The 21,899-nt window shown below is 35.5% G+C and overlaps 1 protein-coding gene across 43 annotated transcripts in view; it reads left to right on the top strand.

The window, feature by feature from the left end:
- PTPRD (protein tyrosine phosphatase receptor type D) overlaps positions 1-21,899 on the top strand; it is a 2,321,819-nt gene that overhangs the window by 801,311 nt on the left and 1,498,609 nt on the right. Inside the window, exon 1 of one of the 43 annotated variants that reach the window (XM_032290726.1) lies at positions 11,558-11,576. The exons of the other annotated variants lie outside the window; for them this stretch is intronic. The gene's annotated coding sequence lies outside the window, so the exon portion shown is untranslated. Of the gene's footprint in view, positions 1-11,557; positions 11,577-21,899 lie in introns of those variants that run through there. 43 annotated transcript variants of the gene reach the window in all.

The raw sequence follows: 21,899 nt of genomic DNA, 5'->3' as shown, positions 1-21,899 counted from the left end.
AGAACATTCTCTCCTTGAAGGTAGAGGGAGTTATGTGGGAATCGAAATCATTATTATAAACTTATTTTGGTGCAGTTGGGCTCAGGATAAGGATGTTAAATAAGGCATAACATATAGCTTATTTTTTTCTGCCCTTCCTTACCCACAAAGCTAAGACAAATTATTGGTTGATCAAGGCACTCTTTTTTATTAAGTTCAGACTCAACTTTAGAATCTTTCTCAATGCCAGTAGTCCAGGAAGCCATGCAATTTATTGGGATTGGTATGTGTATTAGCCTGTTTTCACATTGCTATAAAGATACTATCTGAGACTGGGAAATTTATAAACAAAAGAAATTTCATTAACTCCTAGTTCTGCAAGGCTGGGGAGGCATAAGGAAACTTAGAATCATGGTGGAAGGCAGAGGGGAAGCAGGTATCTTCACAAGGAAGTCGGAGAGAGTGCGTGCCAGCAAAGGGGAAATGCCACACTTTAAAACCATCAGCTCTTGTGAAAACTCACTGAGGAGCACTAGAACAGCATGGGAAAAACTTTCCTCATCATCCAATCGCTTCCCACCAGGTTCCTCCCTAGACAGGTGGGGATTACCTATTTGAGATGAGATTTGAGTGGGGGCACAGAGCCAAATCATATCAGTATGATAGTTGACACCTATTGTTAGGCAAAGTTTTCTGCTCTGAGTTCTAATTTCCATATCTGTGAAATTAATGGGTTGAATTAATTTTTCCCCAGGGACCTTTTCCTCCACTACAAGTAACTCTTGATTTGGATCTACAAATAACTGTTGATTTTGGTAAATCACTTACCTGTTTTGGCCTTATTTTCTGTATCTGTAAAATAAGATTATATTAATCAGGTTTTTAAAATTAAGTTTTCATTATATCATACTTAATTTTATATGCAACCCTCTAAGACAGAAAGTTTGGTTACCTATACAAATAATTTAGAAACGGAGACACAGATTAATGGCTAGCTGCTGCTTTGTGTTCTCTTCTGAGTCATCTGGGTGCAAATATTAGCTTGGTGGAAAAGGTGCCATAATGAATTAGCTGTGTCTCTTCTGAGAGTAGAATGTGAGAGTGTTGGCACATTTGCCAGGTGTTTGTCATTCTTCATTGATAGATTGCTGTCCTAATTATGTGTTTAACTAGAACTGTCATTATGTGCCAAGTCTGAGAGCAGAGAAAGTTGAAGCAGGTTTGAAGTCAGAGGTACTATTTTCTGGAAAGGTGTTTCTCTCTGTAAAATCAGGCATATTTCCATTATGCTTGCTAAATACAAACCATCATTATTTTATGCCATCAGGTTTATTGTAGATAGTTATGTGCTACTAGCAAATGCCTTTTAGTTAGAGGGCCTTCAGAGAATCATGAAATAGTCCATCTTTTAATGATGAAAAAGATTTCTCATTACTAAAATGTATTTTTATAATCCAGGGCCTGTGGCTCTCTATTTGCTAAAACAATTGCACAGACTATATCATAGTTCCTGTGTGTCTGGTTAAAGAAAAAAAGTATAAAGTTCTGATTGGTGTTAAGGAGTGAATCTTTTGACATAGACAATGGTTTATTATAGCATGATAATGCTTTCTTCATATCTTCACTTTTCACTCACTTAAAATTATTTCTTTCCGTTTGAATTTTTTCATTTACTTTGAGTATTAATCAACTATGCTCATTTAAAAGATATTAATGTTCTGTTTCTTCAATAAGACTTTTACTTTCAGAAGACAGATACTAAATGTGATTAGAATGAACACAGCCATATTAGCTTCTTAATAAATAACTGTCTGGAGTGTTAGCCCTGAAATAGACATTTAAGACATCTCTGCTCAAAAAGTAGCCAACTTCTGTCTGCTGCCTGACTGAACTACCATTTACATTTTGTACAATATGGGCAGAAAGCAATTTTAACTTAATATATAAGTGTAAAACTTCAGCTTCCACTAGCTATAATATGAACTCCATGATTTTATTTATTTATTTATTATCAGAGCTTGCATCCTGTGAGCTTCTGTGATGGAAATGCACTATGTGCAGAGAGTGACTATTAGGCTATAGGAGAGGATGAAAATGGTTTGAGATAAATAAAAAAGCAATTACCTAGGCCTGGGAAAGAGATACTGCACATGTATTCAGGAAGCATTTAACTTACTCAGGGCTCCATTCCAATGAATTGTTCTCTTCTCCATTCTCCCTAATATATGCCAAGTCAAATTGGAAGAAGCAGAATGAAGCTTCATACCCTGGCAACAAGAACTCAGAGAATTTTGAGGACTTGAGAAAGCTACCATTAGGGGAAAGACAAAAACATGAAGATGGCCCTCATTCCATTTTCAATGCGAGACACTGAGGGCAAACCATTTGAAATTGTGACATAAACAAGTGTAATAACCACTAGGCAAATGGCTTGGAACTAAGTACATTTTCACAAAGCTGAGGATTAATGTGCTATGGCCTTGAGGGCTGCAACCAAAGTTCCTGCTTCCAAGGCTCACAACTGACCTTGAGAGGTCAAAATGAGGGAAAAGAATGTATTGTTCCATTAACAGTAGCCACTATTTTCATTTCTCATTTTTGAGTAACCTATTTCACATTTTATTGTAGCTCATTTTTCTAAAGATCTCTTTTCTTACACATTTCATCCTTGTACATTCCTTTCTCCTTCTCAGCTCATTTATCAATAGAGCTCTTCCAGTTCCAATAAGCAATATCATTTTAAATGGGGGCATCCATTCAAGAGAGAATGGGGGATACAGAGAGTTCAACTCAGCGGAGAAAGGTATCCCTTCTGCTACAGGGTCCATCAGAAAATTGGGACAGCTTTAACAGATTGTATAACAAATTCCCACTAAAGGTTTTGACTATAACCATTTTGTAAATTTTCTTTCTTTACAATTCATTTCCTCTTTGATTGCTGGGAATTGTCACTGATCCCATTTTATACCTTGAGATCCTGTCTTATGGCTTTACCCCTCTTGCCATTCTCTCTCTAATCTTGAAGAACGAAGATTCTGTTATTTTGCTTTATAAACTAGATTTTTTTTTTTTTTTGGCTATTGTACTTTTGATATAGACAGGAGGCAGAGAAATTCTAGGCAGAAAAGAATGGGTCCCTGGTGAATCCCCACCCTCAAGCCCAAAACTGTGAGACTATGGCCCAAAACCCTGAGACTGGGGCCCAAAGTGAGAACTCATATCCCTTTTCCACATTCTAAATGTTGCCTTTTCCTAAATCACCCATGGCCCCAGCCTGCGCCATCCTGTGCCTATGAAAACCCCAGGCTCAGCTCGCAGAGAGGAGGAGTAGCTGAATGTCAGGGACTACAGCTGGACATCAGAAGCTGCTTGACTTCAGAAGGACAGACTGACAGTATAACTTCAGAGAAGAGTCTTGCTGGAGATGGCTGGACTTCAGGGGAAGATTACCTACCCACCCCGTCCCTCTCCCAGTTCCCCTTCCAGCTGAGAGCCACTTTCATCAGCAGTAAAACCCCCTGCATTTACCATTCTTCAATTCATTCTTGCAATCTCATTTTTCCTGGATGCTGGACAAGGGTTCAGGAGCCACCAGTGAGGATACCAAAGGCTGTCACACTGGCCCTTTACCCTCACTGGCAGAGAGCAGCTGCCTCCATGAAAAGGCAGAGAGTCCACTGAGCTGCTAACACAAGCTGTCTGTGGATGGTAGAGCTTAACGAGCACTGTAACATGCCCTCTGGGGTTTCAGGAGTTGAAGGCAGCCCTCCTGGATGCTGCCACAGGACCCACACAAAGTTTGCTCCTCCCAGCACCCAAAAGTGCTCCCCACCCCTCCTGTACTCACTCACCTGCGTGTTTTCTCCTGGAGGCGTGGAGTTGACTCCTGCTGGTGCAGAAGTGGTGGGCTGGTTCCAGTGCTGTGCACTCCAGTTCCCGCCTTGTTTACTTGTCTGCTCCGTCCTGCAAGGAGTTGAGAGCAGGAGGCACCCTCACAAGTCCCACGAAAGGGATCAGGGAAAATATCCTGCTTCACTTTTCAAGTAGGTTTTTGTTTCCTAGGATTTCAAGTAGTATTTTCTTTGTGTAATTCTAACTTCTCTTTTTGTTTCTTATGATCAGCTATGATGTGGCAAAGTAAAGAAAGCCTCTGCTGTTTTAGAAAGTGTTCCTCTCCTTTATTTTACTCAGCATTGCTATGAAGTTCAGCTGAGGAGAAGTTTGTTACAATATACTGAACACGTCAAAGCTTTGTATAAATGACAGTCATAGATCCTTTGGCTTTAGTTGTTTTTTGTTTGTTTGTTTGAGATGGAGTCTCACTCTTGTTGCCCAGGCTGAAGTGCAATGGTGTGATCTTGGCCCACCGCCACCTCTGCCCCCTGGGTTCAAGCCTCAGCCTCCCGAGTAGCTGGGATTATAGGCATGCGCCTCCAAGCCCAGCTAATTTTGTATTTTTACTAGAGACAGGTTTCTCCATGTCGGTTAGGCTTGTGTGAAACTCCCAGCTTCAGGTGATTCTCCTGTCTCTGCTTCCCAAAGTGCTGGGATTACAGGCATCAGCCACCATGACTGGCTTTTATTTTTACTTTTTAAAATTTCCTTCCTGTACTGTTTCATTTTAGCTGCTGTAAGTTAAGTAAAACATAATATATGCTTTGCTCTTGTAAAGAAGAAAGGTTACCTTGACTTGGACTTAAAGCCATCATTGAATGATGACAGTAGGTTGATCAGGACAACTCCAATGTTGAATCACTTAGATGTCTGCAAAGCCACCATCAGCTATAGGGAAAGCTTGAAAATATGTTGTTGTTACAAGATTTGTTGACTTTGCTTGATTTTGTGGCTGTTTGACAAGCAAAGGAATATGTAATGTTTCTTCCATTAATTTTAATGCTTAGTATAAAAGTATCCTAAGTTCATCAATTTGATGGTATAGTTGTTGGAATAAATTAAAGTTAATGCTACTGGTATCTCCTGGAAGTTTTTGAGTATTATCCACTGATAGACCAAAAGGTGCAGTTACACCCAAGGCACTGTCAAAGTGAGCAACAGGTCAGATATTCTGTTTTTGTTTTTGATGGTTTTCTGGGGGCATTGTCTTTGCTGAAATGGCAAAGTTGAAAGGGATTTTTAAAAACTGGATTATAATTCAAATGACATTTTAATTTAGATAAGTAATCAAAAACAGGTAAAAATGGTGGGCATCATTTCTTGAAAAAATAAAGTACAAAAAATGCATAAATAAATTTGTGATAGTTTCATGTGTATGTACTACTAGAAAGCTTCTAAGAAAAGAGTAGGTATTTTATTTCTTGGGAATCTTGTAAGTTACTCCCTGACAAACTTTCTATGATTCATAGGATAAATATTTCCAAACCCTCACTCTTTCAAATGCAAAGAAATTCCCAGTGCTTTTCTTCTTGATTTCAGGACCTATGATTAAGTTCTAATCATGGCAAATACAACTTAGTTTCACAGATAAGTTCTGCCTTGTTCCTTGTATGACCATGTGTTGCTTAATGTGTGCAGTATGGGTATAACTAATTGTATCACCTCAAAGCTGCATAGTACCTTAAAAAGACTGCACAAAATAGTAAATTAAAGCTTAACATTTAATGTAACTAGCAGGACAGGGTAATATAGGATTTTATGAGATTTGTCAATACATACAAGCCTACAATTAGGAGGAATAAGTTGTGATGTTGGGTGTTGTATGGTGGGATGGATAAAATTAATAATGTATATTTTAAACTAGCTAAAAGAGAGGTTTTTGAATGTTCTCATTGCAAATGATAAATATTTAAAGCGATGAATATGCTAAGTACCTTGATTTGATCATTATATAATGTATACATATATGGAAACAGCACATTGTGCCCATTCAATATGTACAGTTATATGTCATTCATTTAAAAAAACTCAAATATTGATACACAAGTGCATAAGCTACTACCTGTAAGTGCTGAATCACTGTAGAGCTAGGCATTAGCAAACTATGTATTGCCTGTAGTCAAATCAGGTCCATTGCCTCTTTTCGTATGGTCCCAAACCAAGAATATGTTTTTACATTTTCAAATGGCTGAGAAAAAAAAAGAATGTTTTATGACATGAGAATTATATGAAACTTGAATTTTAGCATCTGTACATAAAATTATACTGTAGCACAGCCATGCTTAGCTGTTTCCATGTTGTCTGTAGCTCCTATGCTGGTTATAACCATAGAGTTGAGTACTTCCAGTGAAGCCGGCTGGTCCCCAAAAGCCTAAGCTATTTACTAGCTGGCCCTTTACAGAAAATGTTTGGCACTCCTTTTGCAGAGATTAGAGATCTTCTATGTCATAGGGTGCCTTTAAGTTATATTGGACTTGAGTAATTTATGTACTTCTATGCATGGCATAGAATTAGACCATGTGAAGTGTAGTACATGATGCTACAAGGGTGATCCTCTTCAATGTGCTCACTTCTGGGAACCAAAACCTTGTCTGTGGGATACCATTAGATATCCAGCTGATTCACTCAGGTATATGCACTGATCAAGAGCCTCTGCTTGATCTGCTCCTGTGTAGATTTATGCATGAATTATGTGATTAGAGAACTCACTAAACTTCCTTGGACTTCTGTAACACTATTTGAAAAAAAAGAAAAACAATGGTATCTATCTCATAGTATAATTTAGAACAAATGAAATCTTGCCTCTGCTTAGCATGTCTGATACACAATAAATGTTCAATAAAATTTGGCAATGATTACTTTAAAAGTTATAAATAAAAGAACAAGAAAGACTCTTTATCTTATAATTTATAAAGACAACAGAAAGGATTACATGAAAATTATCAAATCTATATGAAGGAGTGATAATTATATCTAGTTTTTATTTAATTAACGTGAGCATATTTCTATATAACTCTAGATACTATAGCAGGTTTCTGATTCTTTTAATCATTTTCATTAAATATGTTAAAAGGAAAAATAATTTTTATTAATTTTCTTAATCTCCATGTCTAATAATATTTGTCTGCTACTAGCAATTATCCTAGTTCCACATTCTTTCATGCCTGGGTAGCTTCCTTATTGATGAGACTAATAGCTAACAAGAAATTGTTTTTCACTGTCTTGGCCTACAGAATTTTTTATTCAAAATTCTGATTTTAGGTCAACTATTCTCATCTCTTCTCTAAAGAGGTTCTTTTACTTTCATCTGTAAATTTAATTTATGCAAAAATCCTTTTCATTCCATATTTCATTTCCAAGGCAAAAATATTTTTTTTAAATTAGATTCACTTGGCCATAGAATTTTCTTATCTCTTTCCGATAACATTCGAGTACATCTGTCTTCCCTTGTTTTATATGTCAGGCCTCTGTTCAATGATCTGTAGATGAGAAGAGTTAAATACTCCATTCCATATTTCAGGAAGAGAAATTTCCATGTTAAATCTGAAATTAAGAACTCTGTAGAACTTAATTTGCAAATCTATTGACATTTTCACTGAATATAAGTGGCTCACAGACTTTGTGATTTCTTTTATGACAGTGATGTTGTCAATATTAAAGTAAGTAGTCATGGTTCTTGTTATGATAATGATTTGTAACAAGCAACACAAACATATGTGACCAGTGAAATTATACTTAGTTGTTGTTGTTAATTGAGACAGGGTCTTGCTCTGTTGCCCAGGATGGAATGTAGGAGCACAAATGCGGCTAGATGCAGCCTTTACATCCTGGGTTCAAGTGATTCTTTTGCTTCAGCTTTCCAAAGAATGGGGACTACTGGTGTGTGCCTCCATGCCCAGCTAACCCAGTAAAATTATAAATGAATACATAGTATAGATACATCCTACAAAAGTACTTGCACTAACTGTATATTTACACCTTTTGTACAGAATGCAATTAAATATTATCATGAAGATAGTTGCTTGAAGAATGTGAATCTCTAAGCCCTACAGTACTTGCTGTAACTTAACTTGATTGAACCAAAAAAGAGGCAATATTCACATCTTTATAATGTACATTCTAGAAGATATAACTGATCCTCCATTGACTCTATGGAACAAATATCATAGTTATTTCTATGTAGAAGCTGCCATGCCAAGGTTGGCCTGGTGAGAGCATTTCACCTCAAACTTTGAATCTCGCAGTCAGGAATATGACACTGCATTAACCTACAGAAGACGAGTTTCACTCAGAGACACTTTTGGAGTGCCTGTAATACTAATTCTACTTTTGCTTGTATCATTTGTAGTAAAATAGTAGAGGGTAATACAGAAAAACATAGAAAGTTTACTATATGCTGAGCACTGTACTTTAACTTCACCATTTCATTGTATCTTTAAATAAGTTTATGACTTAGGTATTGTGATCCCAAGTATACAGATGAATAATCTGAAGTTAGGTTAAATAATTTTGTCTAAAATCACATAGCTAGCAGGTGGCAACTAAGGTCTTTCTAGTTCCAAAGATAATCATTGTACCTTTGTTTGTTTAAACATTCTCCAAGGGTTTTTGCTTAAGATTCAATCTCTCCTTAGTCAAGAAAAGGTCAAATTCATAGAAGCAGAGAGTAAAATGATGGTTACCAGCGGTGAGTGGCAGTTGGGGGTGGAGGAGGTTAGGAGGCGTTGGTCAAAGGATATAGTATTTCAATTAGGAATAAATTAAAAAATGTGAAATACAACGTGGTGACTACAGTTAATAACAATGTGTTTTATACTTGAAAAATGGCTTAGAGAGTAGATTTTAAGCATTCTCGCAACAAAAAATATGTGATGCAATACATAATTTTCTTAGCTCGATTTCATCATTCCACAGTATTTTATATATTTTACAACATAATTTGCACTACATTTAAAATTTTGTCTATTTAAAAAATAAGAATGAAATATTAAATCTTCTTTTCCCCCATCCATTTAATTCTTGTTTTAGTTATGGATTATCTGGAATTCATCACATGATTTTAGAAAATGACGCTTAAGCTCTTGTATATGTGGTGTTTCAGTCATCTATCCAATCAGTAAACTGAATAGTTATTATTAGCATTGCTATTGTCTCAAGAACGAACATTTACATGTTAACTCCACTTCTTTACCATGTGATTAGCCAGAAGTCTTTCCTATTTCCACCATGACATCTGATCTTCCAAGTCTCAAGGTTTATAAAGCATCTGAAACCCACAAAGCATCACTGGAAAGATCAGCGTTTGAGTATCTAAAAAGAAAGGCTAAAACCCAGCTTTTAATATCCTTGAAGAAATAAATACCTGTTGGTGTTAACTTTATGGTCTAGAGTTAAATCTAAATGATTTGGGTGATGGGGTTGGGGTATGAAGGGCTGGTATTGGTTGATTTGGATTATCTGGGTAACGACTCTGTTAGCGAGCTCACTGCATAAGCGCCCTCTAGCTCTGGTGTTTATCAGTGCCATCTCTCTGTGTAGTTATTTTTACGTTATCTTCATGACTGCTTTGAAATACAAGCTAAGTTGATGGATCTTATTCCATTGTAGAACCGTGCTCTTCTCTGACTTTACTATGCTAACCCCTAAAATGTACCGAACTACTACAGTTTCAGTGTATTTCTGTATTCAGGAAACTCATTTGAAGATTTTGATTTGGTTCTTAGGGGCTTGCTGGTTTGGGGTGGGGCATCAGCTGGATACAAAAGTCCACTCAAATTAGCAGTTAGTATTTCCTTAGCACTGATTCAGTGGGGACTGACATCTGAAGATCATAGACTAAGATACTAAAATGCCAGTCAAGAGCTTAGCAATCACACCTGACATAAGTGCTGCTTTTGGAATTCTAGAATGATTCACAACAGTTCATTATGTTAATCGTGGAAATTCTTCCCTTTCCCGGCTCATCATCACTCTTTTCAAAACTTGGAATGGACAATAGCATCACCGTCAGACTTCTATATATAAATTTAAGAATATATTAATATCTTGACGTTTTGTTCTCATTTAGCCAAACTAGCACAAGTAAAGTTAATCAGCAGCTTTTGTGTAAAAACTGAAAGAGGACATTGATAATCAGAATCTCCTCACCTGGTTTTTTTGATGTGATGCCTGAGTTAATTGCTTTATTTTTCTTTTATTACCTATCTTGTAGAATAAATTCAGGTATATGTTTCTTTCCTAAAGCTCTCCTCATACAGGTTGTAGATTATCCCTTCACAAGGTGATTGTTTAGGATCTGATGAAATTCACTGTGAGTAGTCAAGGGAACCGGTTTCCCCAATAACTGTTTCCTTCATTGCAGTTTTTAACAGAAAGTAAATCAATAACTGTATATGTTAAGTGACCACCATCTGAATACATAGACACACCCTGTTTTTCGGGTAACTGGACATGTTTAGACACTTGTCTGTGTCAGTTTAGAAAATATCTTGGATTCTCCAATAAGTAGGTTATTAATTAGAAGTTACCAAAGTGTTCATTTTTTATTAATTGATTTTTAAAGTAGGTAAAAGTAGATTATCCAGGAAATTGACTTACATTTAGTACTTAGGAGTCTTGAAGATCAAAAAGCTTTTACTTCTTTTTCTTGCAAGGAAAAGAAATAAGGCTGTAATGGGATGTGTCCACATGAGCACACTTTTGAATATTGTTTTTCTATTAAAATAGATGAAGATAGAAGGATATATTTGATACTTATCTGTTTTGTGTGATATATTTTCTTCTTAATCTCTTTAACGTGTGTTACTAGAAAGGCAAAATATAACTGAAGGCACAGCTCTCTGGGGTAGAAAGGTTGGGTTTGAAGCTTGGGTCTACCACTTAAAGCCTGCATCATATTGAACAAGGTCTTCAGTTCTTAAAGCCTCAGTCTTCTGATCATTTTTCTCTTGAATTAAGAAAATTAAATGAAATAAGCCATATAAATCCTTATTAATGGATAAATGTCACTATCTCTATTTGTTCTATACACATCTAAGCATTTACCATTATTTTATATAATTTCGATTCTACTATTGAAATGCATTTCTGGCCCTCAGGAAGCATATGGTCTAGTGGTCATGTTTATTTACAACCCCCAAGCTAAGATATAGAGTTAATGGAATATAGGTTGATATAAATGAGCATAACAGAAGTGGTACTGGGGAATCTCGGGCTTTACAGCTAGTGCCTCTGAAAATTACAATGTAAAATCTATGGGTTAATTCATGAAATTAGTATAGAGATCAGACAGAAAATAGAAAACTCTGAAGCATGTTGTAGGTGTTTAGAGGCCCTTTTAAAGTTTTCTCCCATTCCGCTGCTCTCAATTTGGCATCTCAGCTCATCTGACTTGTTCACAAGTCTTTCCTTATGAGAAAAGTCCTCAATGCTAATTGTGAATCACGTGGGCTGCCACTACCTTTGTGTGATTTTCATTTTCTGGCACTTCTTGCTGGGGGCTGCTCTAGCAGGATGTAACTTCATCATGTGGATCTGCCTTTTTTAAAAAGTGTGATGTACATCACCTACAGGCAGGTACCTCAGCTGAATCAGTGAAAAGGCAAATCACTTTCAGTTCCCAGCCTGAGGGCTGAGCTCCACAGATAGCCCTACAAGCTCCTCTTAATGCTCCAAGATAACTTCACAGGCACTAGATGGTTCTGGTAAGTCTGGGTTAATTAGGAGGTTTTCTGGTCAAGAGCAACAGCATGGCAAGAAGACTGGGCCCTGCCTGGAAAGCTCCCACAGAAACAGAAGGAATGGAATAATGGGACGAGAGTACTTAGCTACTGTATGAAGGAAACTTAATTTCTGTCTCTGTGTTTATGTTTAATGAGAAATGACCAAGTACTTCCAGAGGGATAAATCCTTTTACAAACTTAGATAACTAGTGAGGTTTGTTTTGTTTTGTTTTCCTGTAAAGTGGCAAGAATATGTGAAACGTAGGGGGTATTGGTGAAGAAGTGGGGGGCACCTTGAGGTCAGAGAATGGGGACATTATTTTCAAAAGTTAGTGTGAATTAAACTGGGCAGACATTTCATAATGAGTCATTTAAGCCGTTTCTCAGAAAAATACAGCATCAATTTTATAAAACTTCCTGAAGCATCAAAATATTTTACATGCTTGAAATCCTGCAGATGGTACTCAAGAGTAAAATACGTTGTATTTATTTTCAAAATACTGTAGAACACATTAATAATTTCTTATGGATGAGATTATGTGTCCCATTGAAGTGAAAATAACAAAGTAATCACTTTTGGGGTATAGAGTCAAATGTGATTTGTTTATTTTTAATCACAGGGACAAAGAAAAATAGGGCTTAATTTTAACCACTCTGAAAGGACATTTGGAACTACATTTGGTTATTCTTCCTACTTAAGAGCTAAGTTAAAGAAAAATTTTCTCTGGCAATTTAATAATATTTTAAATCTAAAACCATTCAGAAGAATAACTTAATTACTTGAATGTCTGGATGCTTTCGTCTTTTCTGGCATACACAAAAAAAATTTATATTTTATGGCATGATTTTCTCCCAGCCAGTTTTACACATCACAGTACAGTCACTCCAGTTTTGTTCAAGATAAAAGCTTTATCATAATCCTCTACTGTCTTTAATTCTCCTGTGGGCTTAAACATAGCTTCTTTCAAAGATAATTTTGGCAGTTTTTAGTCAGTCAAAAGAAAATCCTCCTTCCTCCAGCTCTCCGTGTTTCATTTCTATTATCCAAGCAGTGTCAGCACTAACATCTTTCCGTTTCATTTTTCTTTCATCTGGTTTATTTGGTGTTTGGCAGAATAACAAGCCTGGTACCTTTCTTAAAAATAGGTTTCCATGCTCTGTCTTCAAACTACAAAACTAGAACTCCTTGACATAGTCCACAGCTCTGCAATCTCATCTGGTCACTCTTTATGCACACCACGTTTTGATACCCATTATTGCTGTATGTGGAAAGAATTTCACTCTCATGAATGAAGTTACCTGAAAAGAATTTATTTTATAAAAACTTGACTTACGCATTTAGCAACAATTATTTAAAGTAGTTTTAAGGGCTTAATTTCTCTAAAGATACAGTCTCGAGAGAGTAGCTATGCATCTTCATACAAAAGTTGCTTATTTGTCCTAAGTCTGATTTCTTACCTAGACTGTGGATGGATTTTGTGAAAACTAAGTATAGCATTGGAGATGACAAGTAATTTTGATTGTAAATGCTGCAGGGTACTGAGTTTGTGAAATATTCATTGCTGCAGTGCTTTGCCCACAGGTGTAAAGATCTGTAATCTGTGGGTGATTTGGTTAAGAACAATACAATGTTAAGTGGAGAAATGAAATATCTTGCTTGGGGAAGGACGAAGTGCATTAGCTATTTAACTTTTAGATAACCGATAAGTAGCAAATATTAAAAATAGAAAGTTACTTTCCATGCCTAGCTACATAATTTATGTAACACTAGGGATTACTCTTTCTTGAGGAACAAGTAGATAAATTTCCTGCCTGTCTTAGTCCTTCCAAGTTGGTGGTACTGAAGAGCATCAAACTGTTGCTTTTTATCTGAGTTCTTTTGCCCCTTCCCTGCTCCAAGTGTATGTCATCACCTTCCCCTGGACCAGAAACTGGGAATCACTCCATAATTGACAACCTGCTTACCTATTTAATTGCAGCCTTCTGCTAACCATTGCCGGGTTTGCATAGTGAGTCCATAAGATTGGCATTAGGATTTACTTTGTCTTGTCTGTGCTTAGCATTTTAGATTTTTCTCTCATATGCTTGATTTCTCGTCCTCTTGCTGAGGACTTTCTTTTGAGTATGGGTAGATTCTTTCTACCTCAAATTCGTTATTTAGACCTGCCTCAATTCAACATGTCATAGAAAACAGGACATAATTTTGAATATCACCACTAACTGAAGGATTCTATGATTTGGAGTCTCCAGCCCTATTAGAAGTCCTTAGGTATTGAAAAGAACTCAAATTTAACATGAATTGATGCCCACCCCCCCAACCTCAAAACACATACACATATATACTCAAGAGATTCTGTAATTCACTTAAGGCATACCCTCTGTAGGTCACTAGGTCTAGTCTTTGTACTGGTGATCCTTGTCTTCAAATCTGTGCCTTAGGGCCACCGCCAAAGTCTTTTGTGGACAAGATCATTTACGTTATGTCAGATAAGCGTTTATTACTTTGTAATATATCCTTTTCTCTCTTTTCTCTTTGAAAATACTGAAATATGTTTCTAAATAGGATTGCTAGGATTACTATTGCTATAGATGAAAAAAACACCCAGTAATTTCATGGCTTATTAAAAAACAAATTTAAATATTGGTAACATGTATAATCGTATTAAAATAGACTGTCCAAGTTATTGTCTGTGTTAAAGATTTTCTGTGCTAACAAGCCTGGGAATTTCTTTTATTTATTTATTTTTAAGTTTATAAAATAAAATGCCACAAATTTTGAGACTTTTTAAGTTTTGAACATTCCAGATGCTCACCTCAATAACAGGTTGTAAGTATTCTAAAACTCCTGGATTTTTCTGCTAGAAACTGGTGTACTGAACAAATTCTACTTAATGAGACATAATTTATACATATATAATGTTGATATTTAAAAGATAATAATTAAGGCTAATAACTATCAATTTGAGTAATTTGTGGTAGTTATGAAGGATTATTTTGTCCTTTCTCCCATATTCCTTCTAATTAATATGCTATATCAATTTATTTTTTGTTTATGCTATAAACATTTACTTGGAATCTAATTTTTTGTAGTCACCCAGCTAGATATTAGGATTATATTGATAAAAATCTATTGTTTCCTTTGATCAAGATCTCATTTCCCCCACGCATCAGCCCTGACACCCGCCAACCTATTCTCTGTTTCTTTGAGTATGACTCTTTTAGATTTTATATATAAATTAGAATATGTAGCATTTGTCTGTTTCTGGCTTATTTCACTAAGCATGATATCTAATGGTATTATGATCTAATGTACAGCATTGGTGATGATGGATGTGTTTCTTTGATTGTGACAAATCACATTAAACATCTTGAATATATACAATCTTTGTCAATCAAATATTTTCTAATGCAACAAAGTGAAACTAGAAAAAAAATATAAGGCAGTAAACAAAGGAAAACAATTCGTTGCTGCTTTCATTAAGAATATAGGTTTTTATTAACAAAACCCAAAGTCATTAAAGGCTCAAAAGAACATGATTGAAACAAAGCATAGAGCACTGGAACTGTAGCACTAGAACACCTGTATTTGAAGACATATACAAAGGTTTATGTTTCTAATTAAAACCGATAAATACAGTGAAGCTCTTCCCCAGTCAATCTTAAGCCCGCAAGCTGAGCCATGCTGTCATGGTCTAATGAATGAGATGACTGGCTAAAATCCTAGCTAAATGCCATCAATCAGTTAACAACCATTAAAGATCAGCCACAGATTTCCTGTACCTTTATTTATATTTGAGCTCTCCTTTTAATATTATTTAATCAGCAATTTATATCTTGTTTTTATACATATTTATTTTTGCTTAAGTTGATTTTCTAGATATATGATTTATATAAACACAAGCTTAATATATGCATTTTCAAAGATCAATAAATACTCTTGTATTGCTGTTACTTTTATTAGAGTCAAATCTACATGAGATACATCCTGTCAAAATATGTGGGCAGAGAGGCATTTATCATTTACCGAAGGCTTATTTGCCAAACTTGGGGCATATGCAGCATTATAATGCTTACAAAACCATTTAAGATAGTATTTATTTTAATTGTCTTATAGGTAAACTAAGGCTTAGAGTATGTAAGTAACTTGGCCAGGGTCATTAACCTTCAGCAACAGAGAAAAGGCCTAATTTGAGAAACAGTTAGAAAGTGTGCTTAGCATTTATGGTAAAAAAAAAAAAAAAAAAAAAAAAAAAAGTGATACATTTGCACCTTTTTCTGTTAGCTGAGAAAATTTCAAGGTGTAACAACTATTTATAAAGCCCGGAACCAAGTCACTAAGCAATATTATGATTTCTGCCTTGTCTACAAACAACTTTGCCCTGAATTCTTGTCTCTTTAGAGCAGTGAATAGCAGACTTTTTCTGTAAATGCCTAGGGAATAAATATTTAAATGTCTGGAAGCTGTAAGGTTTCTGTTGTAACAACTTAACTCTGACATTATAGGATAAAAGCCTTTATGGAAAATATGCAAGCATAGCTGTATTCCAATAAAACTTTATGAAGACAAGTGTTAGATGCTGAATTTGGTCCAAGGGCCATATTTTGCTAACTCCTGCCTTATAGTTTAGACTAGTGATCTCTAAACAACTTACATACACAATCATATAGAAAGATTTACGTGAGTACCCTGATACATGATTTTACTTATTTATAAAATATCAGTACTATAAGTACCAATGTTCTAAAACATTTATGCTTAGTATGAAACATGCACAAAAATAAACACTAAAGATCAAATAAAAAATGATTCCCTTTTTCTCCACGTTAAGTGAACTGCACGGGCCACCATCTGGTGTGTGAAACATGCCACTTGAACAATCTTGCCCAAGATAAAGCCAATGAGGCAATGATCTGAAAAAAAAAAAAAAATAAGTCTTTTGGATAGCTGATTAGTTTTTAATTGGTATGTTATTTAAAGGACAGTTTTCTTCACAATGAGAATGTCAGGTTTTAACAACTACACTAGTTTTAGAATTAATACTGACAACTAGTCTCTCTGTTTTGTTCCCAAATCTTTCTTTTTTCTTTCCTCCCACCCTCCCTTTCTTCCTTTCTTTTTTTTTTTTTATTTCTTAAAGTCCATTTGAATTAGTAGCTTTGATTAATATCAGTCAATATTATCATGGATTTAATCCCACTTTTCACTTAGGAAAGACAAAATGAAATGAACAAATTCTACGGTGTTACTACAGAGCACCATACTAGATTTTTGCTTCTTAGTGTCCATGACCAAAAAAAAAAGAAAAAGCAAAATTGCTATCCTTCAGTAGACTGATTTTTTTGTGGTTTTATCATTGCCCTTCATAATTGCCCCAAAAAGACAACCATAAGATTCCAAAGAAACAGATTTGAAAAGCCTTTTATGTCAAAAAACTTAAGCATAAATTCTCAGTATTCTTTGTTTTCACTCATGATTTAAAATATAGATGAGTGTATAAATATGTATATTTACATCCAAAAATATCCTCCTCTAGCTATTTTAGCAGGAAAAAAAGCAATTTTTTAAAATATTAAAATGTATTATTCTTTCATAGACATATTAAATATTTATCCTCGTCCAGGCAAAGATAAAAAATGAAATGTTTTTAACATGAGTACTTACACGTACTTTACAACATATATAAGCAACTAACAAATGTTAAAAATCTAATAGATATCTCTTAATACTTTACAAATGCAGTCTAAGTATTTTTGCTAGTATTTAACCTAAGGTACATGCATGTCCTTATGGCATATGTGTGTGGGTTATGCATTTGTACAGAAATTTGAGAAGCCAAGAGATACCAGATAGAGAAAAGTAAGGTAAAATTCAAGAAAGTCAGATTCTATTTTTAGTTTTTCTATTAAAAATATGTGTAACCTTAAGTAACTACGTACTATCTCCAGTGTTAACCACTTCACCTTTAATGTAAGAGACATGAAACAAATGCTTTCTGAGGGCCATTCTATCACTGGGTCCATGTTCTAGCATATATATGCTAATAGCAGCAATATGTAAAAATATTAACTAAAATTTATTGAACTACTTTTTGCCATGAAGTGAGATAGATTTTCCTCATGGATTATCTCATGTACTATATATCCCAAACCAAAGAATTACATAATCAGTTTGCTTATTTTAACATCAGGAACTGAAGACTTAGAGAGGAATGAAAAGTCACTAGCACAAGTTATATAGCTAGTAAGAGAAATTATGAATAACTAGCAGAAAACTCAGTGATTCATCAGTCCATTACACTTCAACTCTTTTGTACGTGTGTATTATATTTATGTAGATAAATAGGAACAATATACATCTTAATTATTTCTGTTAACTCTACTACCACTACCCCATCCTCTAGTATAATTTCGATGATGCAAAGTAATTGTATATTTTTGCTAGTAAATATTTTAGGCAACCTTTAAAATTCAGTCAGCTCAAATTTAACAACAACGAAAAAAATAGACAAAAGCACTTTGTGTTGTTCGAAGATACTTTCTCTAACACCAGTGCAGCTTCAGATCCCCTGACAACTTCCTGCTAAAACCTTGCATTTGGATGTAGCTCAATGGTCCTTTATTCACTGTCACTCATAGTTTATTGCCCATCTCTATCTGAAAATAGTAGAGATCCCACGATCTGCTGAATATAAAAATTGAACTCTATTTATTTATCACCAACCAAATTGGAAGAAATATAAATAAATACATTCCACTGTTATTTCCCTTCCCCTTTCTTTCTAAATCACATTTTTTTTTTCTAATACGATTTTACAATTTTTTTTTTCTTTTTTTTTTTTTTTTTTTTTTTTTTTTTTTTTCATTTAATGTTAAACAATAATATAGAATAAAATCAGGCGTGCCATTATCAGGCAAATCATCTTTACAAATTTACTTTGTTATTTTATACCCTCTGAGAAAGTTAAACTTTGAGATTGAAGGATAATGACTCAAAACTGGAAAAAAAAAAAAAAGTCTATTTTTCTTTTCTTTTTTTTTTCTGAATTTTCATTTAGTATAATTTTTTTTTCTTTTTTTTTCCACTTATTTTATTGCATTTTAGGTTTTGGGGTACATGTGAAGAACATGCAAGATTGTTGCATAGGTACACACGTGGCAGCGTAATTTGCTGCCTTCTTCCCCATCACCTACATCTGGCATCTCTTCCCTTGCTATCTCTCCCCAACTCCCCACCCCCCACTGTCCCTCTCCTATTTCCCCCCAACTGACCCCAGTGTGTAGTGCTCCCCTCCCTGTGTCCATGTGTTCTCATTGTTCAACACCCGCCTATGAGTGAGGACATGCGGTGTTTGATCTTCTGCTTTTGTGTCAGTTTGCTGAGAATGATGGTTTCCAGGTTCATCCATGTCCCTACAAAGGACCCAAACTCATCGTTTTTGATGGCTGAATAATATTCCAAAGTCTATTTTTCAAGTTTGATAAATTTTGTGTTTTCCTTAACTAAATTTAAAAGTAATATCCTGGAGAAAATAAGAAAATACAGGCCAGGGGTAGTGGCTCACTTTAGGAAGTGGGTGTATCGCTTGAGGCCAGAAGTTTGAAATCCTGTCTCTACAAGAAATATAAAAATTAGCTGGGCATGGTGGTGGGTGTCTGTGATCCCAGGTACTTGGGAGGCTGAGACAGGAGAATCACTTGAACCTTGGAGGTGGAAGTTGCAGTGAGCTGAGATCACACCACTGCACTCCAGCCTGTGCGACAGAGTGAGACTCTGCCTCAAAAAAAAAATAATCATAATAATAAAGACAAACTATAAAATTGAATCACTCTGAGTTACCTACTATTAGTATTTAGTTGTGTGGCTGTCATAAGTTTTTACTATTTATATATACAAATTTTCAACTTGTGTACATGTATGTTTAAAGATGCTAATGAATATATGTTTGAATGCATATTAGATTTCTTGATTAGCAGCAACAGAAAGAAGGATATTGAGGAAATTAGAGCTGTAGGCTTCTTTTTAAAATGCAGCAAGGATAGAGAACAGAAAACACAACCAAAGTCATACCAGTCTGGTTAGGATGCTACCACTGTCGTCACAGCCACTCTCATGTCACTGACACTGCAGAGCCTTCCACATTTTCATAGGTGCCTTGATTAATTTTCCCAAGAAACTGAGTCTTTGCTTTACCCCATCAAAATTCAAAAGCAAATCACGGATTTTGGCAAAAACCTAAAACATATGCCTCTATCGTCAGCTATATGGCCCCTTTGGCTTTCATATGCGACACTGGACCTACTTCCCATCAAGATTAATGCAATAGCGAAGCCTTCCAAAAGGAAAGGGGAACCTAACATTGGATTATTGACTAAAATGCAATTGGTTCTAGTACATTAGCCATGCAATAGCTGCATCCATCTTATCATTGCTCCTGTTTTAGATATTGTAACTATCTCCCGTTAAACCAGCCTCTCAAAAAAAAAAAAAAAATAGTCCATATTTTCATCCCTCACCTAGTGTCCACAACACTATGCCTGGATGATGCCCATTTCTTTTCTCATCTATTATGATCCACGCAAACTGTGGGCTACATTGAAAAGTGTACCACCACACACATGCTTAATACACAAACGTTGGCTAAGCATTAGAGAAAGTGAAGTGAATATTTACTCTTATACATATAACATAGTGAAAAGAATATAGATAGAGCTACTGTAGACCTCATTTCTGCACCTATGAGGATATAATTAGTAATCATGCAGTCATTTACATTTTTTTTCCTTCAGCTAATACCACACATGGGTGAAGCTTTTTACCAATTGGTGTGCCCCACACATTCCATCTTGAAAAAGTATATCAGGGATGTTATAATCTTCTATTAATTTATCTATCTCTTGGTATGGTAGTTTTCTATTTATTGAACCATTGCTTATATGGTGTTTACTATATATCTTTCACTGCTCTTAAGTGTTTTACAAATAGTAAGTCATTTAACAACTCAGAAACATAGGTAAGTTTTCTTCCTTATTTTATAGAGTTTATATAACTTGCTCAAATTCACACAAGTAGTAAGTAGTGGAACCAGGATGTTTACCCATATAGTATCCTTTGTGAAAGAATGCTCCATAGAAGCACGTGGATTTTATCCATGTTACTGTCTATATCCTTTGAAGAGGAGCGGTATTACTTTCTTTTGATAGGTTCAATCACCCCACAAACTAGAATGCTGATATCTATTATTGGCAAGTTTGGCATTGATCAGTGGCTGTAGTCAGGTGAGATTTGGTGAGAGCAAGTTCAAGTTGTTGAGGGTCTGCCTGTCTCTATTACCGCAGCTATGACCATGTGGGTAAGGAGCCCATTCAGCAATCCCATCAGAGACTAGAGAATGAAAGCTTCTGAGACCCACTGAGCAGGCCGTCTTGTTTATCTGATATTGTCTACCTAATAGGAAGAGTTTCCTCCATTCTGGAAGTATTCAAATGAGCCTTAAACTAACATTTACATGAAGCACTCATATTCTCACATTCTGGGGCTACGCTAGAATGTCCTTCCATATGTTTCTCCCCCGAGCTGCCTTCTTACTAATTCTTGACTCTTTATATTCCTAATTCCTTAAACATTTGTCCAAACCATTACTTTCTGTCCATGATTTAGTGTAGATTTTTGCTTTAGGCCATCATCTCTTCCAGAAAGATGTGAGCAAGAATATACACTTGTAAAAGTTGCTTGTACTAGAAGAATTAGCCTCTTTTATAGTGTTTCAAGGAAAACTGACAGTGTAATTCTATGAGAGTAATTTTCAGCTAGCGCTAGAATATCATTCATCACTTAATGTAAAACTGGCACCAGCATTTTCTCCTCACTGAATAATGATTGACTACACTCTGTACAATTGAGTGTTATAGAAGGGATTACAATATGGCAGGAGGGCAGCACTGAGAATGTGTGCTATCTGCTTAAATCATTCCTTTGGTTGATTCCATTCCTGTGTTATGATGGAGTCCTGTTCTGGTCACTCTGACCTTCAGAATAAAGTAGATCAGGTAATGCTTTCGTAAGGTCACAATGTCATCTTCTGCCCTGTCATTAGGTATTTTGATATTCAGAATCTGTCAAATTCCAGTGCAGGCCAAGAGCTGTTTGTCAAAAAAAAGAAACTACTTGCTAAAGGAGGTATGAATTTATTTCTGAACCCCATTTGTCTCCAGTGTAATTCTCATTTGGGGGTTATTTCTGTATGCTTCATCCAATGTGCCAACAATACAGTGTACATCACTATATCTTCTCAATAACAGATTCTT

Source organism: Sapajus apella, unplaced genomic scaffold (assembly GCF_009761245.1).
Source record: "Sapajus apella isolate SASKATOON/1434 unplaced genomic scaffold, GSC_monkey_1.0 scaffold24, whole genome shotgun sequence".
NCBI classification, from domain to species: domain Eukaryota; kingdom Metazoa; phylum Chordata; class Mammalia; order Primates; family Cebidae; genus Sapajus; species Sapajus apella.
The sequence above is the reverse complement of the archived record's forward strand: the minus strand, read 5'-3'. Positions and strand labels throughout refer to the sequence as shown.